Source organism: Chelonia mydas, chromosome 1 (assembly GCF_015237465.2).
Source record: "Chelonia mydas isolate rCheMyd1 chromosome 1, rCheMyd1.pri.v2, whole genome shotgun sequence".
Taxonomy (NCBI): domain Eukaryota; kingdom Metazoa; phylum Chordata; order Testudines; family Cheloniidae; genus Chelonia; species Chelonia mydas.
Window position 1 is genome coordinate 245,207,857 of NC_057849.1, and position 8,249 is coordinate 245,216,105.

Below are 8,249 nucleotides of genomic sequence, written 5' to 3' on the forward strand. Positions count from 1 at the left end.
AGGTTTTCAGAAGTCTAAGCTGTCTGAGCTGATTGCTTATGTAGATGATTATAAGTGCGCTGAGTTCTCTCCAATCTACCGACGTTCTGAATGTTTCCTAAATGGTACAAATCACTCTTCCTGGCGTTCAAGCCCTACCACACTATCATATAGTTTAGGTTCACTATACTGCCATGGAATGTTTAAATTCTACAATGATTCTCAATTCCCTTTACATCTTAAAGAAATCATGAACATATTTGTTTTCATATTGGGATTCATAAACTTTTCATTTGAGGTTTAACTACTTGATAATATCTCTCTAAACTTCAACAGAACCTTGTACAGACTAAATAGCTCCAGTGGAGGATGCTGTGATTAAAATGTGTGGGGATGTTCACAGCTCCAAGGGCCCTCCTACCTATGGGGAGCAGAAGAACCTTTCCCTCACTAAGCAGATTCAGAAACTATTCATGTTTGGAAGATTTGAGCAGAATATATCCACACAATTAACACTTATTATTCAAAAATAGCCGATAGCTTCTCTGTTGTTCATTGCCACTAACAGCATGCCCCTTCAAACCCCACCCCCTTCAGCCTCTCTCCCATTTGTCAGGGGAGGAAGCGAGTAAAGCCCCACCTCCTCCATCCTGACATAAGCAGACACCTCCGCTTCAAACACACAGCATGATTTTTTTTATTTAATTGTTTAATCAGTTTACATTCCACAATTGACAGTTTACTTATTTAATTTTAATTGTCCATGAACAAGTTGTTTAATTAAGAACCAGACAAGATTTTAATTGATGGAAATACAGTATTTTCTGCCAATTGAAAAAAGAAAATTGCAAGATGCAGCTAGTTTTTCGGCAAAGTCCGGCAATGTTCTCTGCGTCCTTTGTCATTCCAAAGTTACAGGAACTTGGCAATTTTCATTTTCATTTCCCCACCTCCCAGCCCCACTATTAAAATTATCTCAGGCCCTGATCCTGCAAACACTTATACTCATGCATAAGTGTTTGCAGAATCAGGGCCTTGAAATAGAACAATTTTTTTTTAAAAACTAGCTCTGCTCACTTTTTCTGTAATTATTGACAAGAAGGAATGGACAGTACAATAGATTTGGTAAGATGTAGCATTAATTGTAAAATGAAACAACACATTTATTCACATCATATCAGAACAACCTAACTTAATAGTTATTTATTCATTTTATTTTTAGCACCAATGAGCCACAGGACCCACTCTGTCTCTGGCGACAGCACAGAAGTAAGAACCATGCAGGACACGCCATGGGATTTCATTATGCAAATAAAACCAAACTGTATGGCGCCTGGTGGAGTGAATAATTGTATTTGATTCACTAAAAAAAGTCCCACATGGCTGAGTTACTTCATACCAAGTTAACTGCACATATAGTTCAAATGTATTTGACAATGCTTGAAACACAATCAGAGATGAACATATCTTCTCCATATGCAAAATATGCTCTGGTTTTGTGTATTTTAACTTAGATCCTGCTCCAGAAAAGGATTTAAGCACATGCATAGTCCCATCAATGGGACTCACATGCTTAAAGTTAGACAGGTGCTGAAGTGCTTTGCTGGATCAGGGCCTTACAGGATATGCTGGTGATGAGAGCCCAGAACTGGGAGCCAGGAAATCCTGAGCTCTAATCCCAGAGTTCACACCGGCTCCCTGTGTAGATCTGGACAAATCCCTTATGATCTGGATTATCAGAAGTGTTGAGCACATAAAATGCGAACTGCAGTTAATAGGAGTTGTGGGGCTGCAGTACCACTGAAAATCAGGTAATTACACTCTCTGCCTCAATTCCCCATCTGTAAAATGTGTATAACAATACTCACCGGCCTCACACAGGTATGGTGTGGATTAATTAATATTTGTAAAGCACTTTGAAGAGGAAAAGTGCTCGATAAAATGCTACATAGCAATACATTTCTTTGATGTATTGGAATAATATGCCATTTTAGATCTTTTACATCCAGCCTTGCAGTGTTTGATTCATAGTGTATAAGTTCATTGTCACCTATATTTTAAATATGTGTGCACTGCATTTATATGAAGCATAGTGATGCCTCTTTAAACATTTGGCTGACCCACAGTGTCTACAAGACCAATGTCTTGTACCAGCCTCTTGTATCGTTTTACTTGAGAATGTCATAGGAAAGGTGCTGAAATGTATCAGGTCACAGGCATTTGACTGATTTGTTATGCTAAGCTTCTCAAGCTGTTAGTGGCAGTGTTGGGTGAAAGCAATTGGATCCTAACCAGAGCAGGGGGAGGCTGTTGGACTCCTTCCTTCCTTCATAGCACAAGGGTGTTCTCTCCTTACAGCAGAGAGAACATGAAGAAGGGGGAAAGGGAAGGGAACCTTCTGAATAACTTTTGGTCAATGGTGCAGCATGGGACTAGGGCATGTGTTATCTCTAGCAGGAGAATGCCTCCAGAGCAGCTGCAGGTCACGTATTGTGGGTGGATAAGATTAACATTGCGGGCCTCAGTCCCCATGGTACCTTGCGCAAAATGCCCCCAGCTCTGAATTGAAGTGTTATACAACTGTTTTGCACCCTGTGAGAAGGGGAAAATGAATGCATAAGGTATGAAGCAGTGGGAAAATGAATGCACAAGGTGTGAAGCAGTGGGCAATCAGGTCCAGGAGAAGGAGGCCTGGCCTGTTGGCTCAAAGGCTCAGGGAATCTGTGAAGTTGGGCTTTTCACTTCTCAGGGATACTAGGAGTCTTAGTGATGCTTTAACCTTCACATGGGATTGCAGCTGGTACCAAAGTGATGTAGTGTTCTCATGGCAGGCTGCCCATACACCCTTGCCACAGGGTCAGAGTAGTGATTATGGCTTCTATTAGGAGAAGGAATTGTCTTATGAAGGGGAAGTGGAAAGGCAACCCAGAATCAAAGCTTTCGGATTTGTGGCTTAGTTTGGCTATATCCTGAGGTTACTGGTTGGAGACGAACCCTCTCGGCAAGCCTATAATCTGGCAAAAGTCAGTGCAGTGGTGAAGGGTGCCACAAATGATCAGGTACCTGGGGGCTGCTACTAGCAACAGAAAAAGCAAATAAACTGGGTGAAAGGACCACCCTTCTTTAACTCCCCCACAATATATAATGTCACATTCACATTGACTTTACATCCTTTTAAAAATGGGGTTTCCTTTGACAGCAATAGTCTCAAAAACATGCAAACCCTTCACTGAAATCAGAGAGTTCTACAGCGAGAAGAACAACCACAGAGATTTTAATATCCTAGATCTCCATCCCTGATACAAAGGGAGGGAGAGAGAATACTGATGAGATTTCAGGGACGGTCTCAAAAAGTTCCTTAGAAAACTGATGCTGCATCTTTAAATTCAGTTTCTGTTCAAATCCCCTCCCCCGCAAGTTCATTTTTTAATCCTTTATTTCTTCTTCTGGTTTTTTTTTTTACATTTTTACAGACATCTTAGATAGCAAAACAGTCACACACTTCAGGTGTTGGTATGAAAATGGGACTCATTGGAAAAAAGCTCTTCTCTCTACATGAAACATTTCCACACGCTCACGCACAGGAAGGAAGAGAGAGAGAGAGAGAGAGCTCCACACCTGACCCTAAAAAAAGAGTAGGCAGGGCTTAGCAGGAAGATCAGGATGGAAAAGGTGGGATGGGGGACAGGGGAAAGAAAGAATGGCATTCGATCTCCTGGAAATCACAGTTTCAGCTACCACTGAATACCACAGTTTCTCCCACAGGAATGCTACAGTATTATTGATGTGCTACAAAATAGGTCACTTCAACCCATCCAAGCTCCTCCAACTCCATCTTAACAGTGTCTTTAACTGCTTTATTGGTGAGGGTGAAGGGGGGAGTAAAAATCACCAAGTGACTGACTGAACTGAGCTGTGCAGATAGCAGTGACCATGCAGTGCCACTTCAGCTAAAGTTAACTTTATCCAGCAGTTTTCGGAACTCGGTTTAATTCTCCCAGCCCCACACAGTGTGTGGGTCTTATTGAGATAAAACAAAGTTTTTGAAGCATGCCAGAGCACAGGAGTTGTCATACTGGATCAAACTGTTGATTCTTCTCCCCTGTCAATGCCTGATCTCTTTGTTTGATTGACTCTATTGCCATATGGTGGCAGGAAGCAGTTGAGTTGGGGCATATCCTCAGTCTGGCTGCATCATTGTCCAAGTAGTTGCCTGACTAAATGTTCTCCCATTGATTCATGGGCTTTTTTTTAATGTGGATAGCTCATCCTGTGCACATCAGTGAGAGAACAGATCCCTCTTGCCTTCAACATCTGGCTACCCACAATATCCTATATGAGCTGTTCGTAATACAATATATTTAGGATTCAAAAGAAATATTAAGCCACCAAAAATATGACTTTAAGAGGAAGTTTTAAATGTCTGTTTACTGGCAGATGGAAGTCCTTTTTCTGGTCATTTTGTGGGTGGAGCAAAAGAGGTATTCATGGAGTGGCTTAGTTAATGACAGGCATGTGTTTGTTCATTAGCATAGGTTCAGCGGTGTTCTAGAACTGGGTTGGAGGTGTGGTGCATTACAAGTAAAGATGGGCCTGAACTACAACCCCACATCTTGACACTTCCAAGCTTATAAATCTGGATCCAGATCAGAATTTTGTGACCTGAGCTCATCTCTAATGATAGGTTTGATAATCCACTTCTAGGAGTGGTGGCAAGCCCTCCCTTTAACAATCAGCTTGCTCTTTTTTGTTTGTCTGGAGGGGAGCTGCCACTGAGTTTCAACAATACTAAAGGTAGGCCCCGATCCTGTGAGTGGATCCATGTGTGCCACTGACTTCAGTGTGATACCCTGCCCACATACATGCGGTTGCAGGATCAGGGATTCAATGTGAAACACATTTTCTAATTTGTTTTGTTTTAAATCTGAGATATATAAGGATTGCAACATAGAAACAGGCCCTGGCCTAAAATTCTGTACATCAATCTAAGGGTATTCCAGACAATCATGAATATATGGACATTGTTCATAATTTTACATATATACATATATGTACATATATACAAGTATATGTGTATCTATCTATGGATCAGATTTACCACTGTGTTACTCCAGCTATACACCAGCATAACTCCATTGGTTGAAGCTGGAGCCACGCAGTGATGAACCAATCTCTACTATGAACTAGATACATAAAGTGGGCCCATATGTAAATATAATCCCCATCTGACACACTCTCTCTTTTTCTCTCTCTCACACACACACACACACACACACACACACACACACACACACACTTTAATAGGGCCCAACCCCGCAGACTTTTCTCAGGCAAGACTCCCATTGATTCCAATCAGTGGAAGTTCTGCCTGAGTAAGGGATGCAAGTGCAGGCCCACTTTGGGTATATCTAACAGCTTTGAATTTTACAACGTATGTCACATTTAGACCTCAAAACATTTGAAAATAATTTAAGTTGCTGCCAGAACAAAGAGAAAAAGTTTGTAGATCAAAGAACAAATACAGGAAGAAAGACACTTAAGTGATGGAAATTGTGGAGTAAAATTAGTACGAGTTTAAATGAGGTGTCTATGATTGTTGTTGGTGCCCAAGAGCTATAAATAATTCAATACACCCAAACTGAACTGAGTCTACAGCTGCACTTTTTACTTTGTAGTTCTGATGACTTGATCTTTTCCCTTATGATCTACATTGTTGCCCAAAACCCCTGATAAAAATGCAGCCTTATATTGACAGGTAAAATTGACTTTTCAGATAAAAATGTCAAAAGCACTTAAGCAATTTTGGTGCCTAAGGTCCCATTTCAAAAGTCATTTAGCCACTTGGGAGTCTTAGTCTCAGTGTGACTCAGGGTGGTGTACATTCCAGCTTGGGGAGACAAACTGGGACTGGCTCAGATCAAGCCAGTGCACTAAAAATAGAATCTAGCCACTGCGGCGTGAACAGCAGAAGGCGCTAACTGTCCCATGTACGATCCCACCCAAGATTCAAGGTACCTACTCAGGGAGACCAGCCCTTCTGCTGCTCATGGCACTGTGGCTACACTTCTATTTTTAGCACACTAGCCTGATCAGTGCTAGCACGGATATGTCTCCTCCAGCTGGAATGTACACCTTCCAGCTCTAGTGCAGACATACCCTCAGCGCCTAAGTGCCTAAATCACTTTTAAAAATATGACAAGCTCCAAATGCACCTAGGTGCCTTTGAAGGCTTTGCCCTTTATCTGTAGACTGTAGAGTTATTATCCCTGGCTGAGAATTCTGACCAGGTGAAAATGTAGCAAAATCATGTTAAAAGAAATAGTTTGTCACCATACTTCTCCATTAAAAGCCTTTTCAATGGCTTGAGAGATCCGCTATCACTTACTGTTGCTGCTCAATGCTCTTGAGGGGTGTAACTCACCCTGGGCAGAAAGACATCATGAGACCCAGGCCTATGCACCACTGAAATCCAACTTATGCCCATGTTGAGGACTGAAGTGATGCTCAAGTGGTGCACAGGTGTGGTGTGCCCCTCCAAACAACAGTGATTTTCACCTAAAGCGATCATAAACTTTTCAGATTGGAGCTGACATGGACAGAATCATTCTTCTGAATTAAGCAAAACAAAACTGGCTTTCTGCCTCAGCCTTTAAGTCCTAGGAAATCTCTGATGAGTCAGGATCAGCTGGTTGCAAAGAGTTCAGTGAGATTCTGTGAACATCAAGACTATCCTCCTGACTGGCCTTTGACCTTCACATTGGTTCCCCTTACCTGACTCTCTGAGCAGTTTTCTTCTGTACCATACACAGCATGTGTGGCTGTGGCTGGGTTATCAGTGGTGTTCGGGACACTGGAAGACTGTGGGGACTTGTGGGGAAATCAGAACTTTTTGGGTGCATTGTTTACAGCTCAGGACTGATTGGACACAGAGGTGTGATAGGGAGGAGTCCTGTCTCTGAGTCTCAGGGATTAGGTTACAAAGGATCAGTTCAACACTGGCAGCTCTTTAGTATCCAAACACTCTACAGTGGTGAACTCACAAATGGTCCCAGTTCCATTTGCAGGCAGCTTGAATGTTTCCACTGTGCTTTGCGTGCTTCCTCACTACTCTTCAGCAGGTGGCACTGTACATGATCAGTGCACACATGTGAATGGAGGGGTATAAAACAGCAAGAGGTGAGATTTGAATTGCTTTGCACCTCCTGATTGAAGTACAAAAGGATAGAAAAAAGGTATGCTGCCTCCTGCCATGTATTGTCTCTATACAGCACACACAGACTCCATATTTACAACATATGGACATACATCTCTTGTATATATAAACTGCACATGGAAACTATTGAAGTTGTTTTCTACCACTCTGCAGTGGTGTTTTATCAGTTAAAAAAAAGCTCCTGCTCCTGAAAGCAAGGGACTCATAAGACAAGCTACAGAGATGGCGAGACTGCTGGCAAGCACGGCATACGTTTCCCCATACAACTCTGCCAACACTTATCAATTCTGACCTTCAACAACCCCTGCTATTCTTGTTCTGGGCCCTTCCTGAGCACGTAACCTACAGCTTCCCCAGTTATTTCCATCCTGGGCTTCTCCTGAGCAGGGACGGACAATTGCACTAAACTTGGTGGTGATTTAGAGATGCTTTAATGGAACGTAGGATGAGACCAACAAATGCATTTGCCCCTGTGGCTTATTGTGTGCAAGATTTAAACCTATGCAGTCACCTAGCCCCTGTTCTCCAAGTTGATCCTTGTTACCTGCAGGGAATATTGTAATTATTATTATTATACTATATTGGGCTCCATCCTGTGTCCCAGTGATGTCAATAGGAATTTCGCCATTAATCAGAGGCAGCAGGAGCACACTCCTTGCCTTATAGTGTTGCCAGGAGTGACACCAGAGCTATGGCTAAGAGGGAAATAGCAGTGTGTGTGTGTTTACTGGAGATGGACAGAGTGAAAACATAAAAAGACTTCTGAACCATTGCCTCTTTCTAGCACCAAACACTTAGTTTTCTGAAATGTGTGGACACGCATTTGAACTTTCAGCTCTGGCCAAGACTATGCTGAAATACTGCAAGAAAAGTTGATTTCATGTGGCACAAGCCAAAGCTCATTGAAGTCAACAGGGTCATTGACTTCAGTGGGCTTTGGATCAGGCCCAGGGTCTGGGACTGGAAGCAGCAGTGCTGGAAATTTTGAGACAAAGGCTGTTCTCATCAGATTTCCAGCTTAGTTTGGCAGAATCAAGAGGCTCAGATTGTTTGGATT

The 8,249-nt window shown here is 42.3% G+C and overlaps 1 protein-coding gene across 1 annotated transcript in view; it reads right to left on the minus strand.

Annotated features, from left to right (window-relative positions):
* Positions 1-652: 652 nt before the first annotated feature.
* Positions 653-8,249, minus strand: part of TMEM178B (transmembrane protein 178B) — a 328,885-nt gene continuing 321,288 nt past the window's right edge. The window contains exon 4 of the mRNA XM_007072298.4: positions 653-8,249. This exon is cut by the window's right edge and continues 5,684 nt beyond it. The gene's annotated coding sequence lies outside the window, so the exon portion shown is untranslated.